This window comes from Diceros bicornis, chromosome 5, assembly GCF_020826845.1.
Source record: "Diceros bicornis minor isolate mBicDic1 chromosome 5, mDicBic1.mat.cur, whole genome shotgun sequence".
Taxonomy (NCBI): Eukaryota; Metazoa; Chordata; class Mammalia; order Perissodactyla; family Rhinocerotidae; genus Diceros; species Diceros bicornis.
The window spans coordinates 35206801-35207786 of NC_080744.1; the positions used below are offsets into that span (position 1 = coordinate 35206801).

General features: G+C 31.6%; 1 protein-coding gene across 5 annotated transcripts in view; it reads right to left on the reverse strand.

The window, feature by feature from the left end:
* Positions 1-700: 700 nt before the first annotated feature.
* MEIS2 (Meis homeobox 2) overlaps positions 701-986 on the reverse strand; it is a 202974-nt gene continuing 202688 nt past the window's right edge. For all 5 annotated transcript variants that reach the window (XM_058541183.1, XM_058541182.1, XM_058541180.1 and 2 more), the window contains one exon: positions 701-986. This exon is cut by the window's right edge and continues 1110 nt beyond it. The gene's annotated coding sequence lies outside the window, so the exon portion shown is untranslated.

Sequence of the window (986 nt, forward strand, 5' to 3'; positions counted from 1 at the left end):
TCATTATATTGCCTGTTTTGTTGTTGTTTTGAAAAAAATTTAAATTTAGTCACAAAATTGTCACACTAGCGTGCCTACACATGGAGGTGTCTGAAATAAAAAGACATCATAATATAATTCATATTAAATATTAATGATTAAGTAATCTTTTCAACTCAGGATTTCAAACTCCATAGAAGTTGTTTACTCATCTAGGAATATCTATATGTAAATCTTAATTTACATATTCAACAGTATTTTAGTAAGACAGAGAAAAAACACAGGCAGATGAATTATCTTGAGCACAGACGTTAGTTATTTCTTATGATGTAAAATTAACCCTGAAAAAGCCCTTTATTCTGGCAGACGCTGAACATGAAAATCTTTACCTTAAAGTATTTTTTTTAACATCATGCATCTAAAAAGGAGGTTGGGCGTGCTGAAGGTGATCTTTCAACCTAGCTCATAACATACACACACAATTTCATACCTTTAGATGTTTTCTGCTGGTAGAATTTATAGGCCAAATATACACTGAAAGGCTACAGATGGTTACCTTAAAAATTGTTGGTAAGTTAAGTTTCAAATATACTCAACTCCTGGGGGGAAAACCATCACCTACGTTTAACACTATGCACAGTGGGCATTGTGCAATCTTGCCTTAAAACTATTAAAAACACAAAAGCCTAACAAAAAATCAAAAATGAAATATTTATTACCGCATTTTGTGACTTAACACCTTTTTTTTTTTTAACATAACGTCACAGTCCTCATACAAGTATTTTAATGTAAATTTGACAAAGCTTAAAGGTAACAGCATTTTCTTCTAGTGAGGAACACGTGCTGAGAAAGGAAGAATTCATGGACATACAATACCAATTCCACAGCAGATCTGATACTAGCAAAAACATTCTTTTTTTTTCAATTGAGGTAAACACATAGAATATCTAACATGAAACAATTAATAGACTGAACTCTGTACGAAGTTTGTTACAGTAATCTCTTGC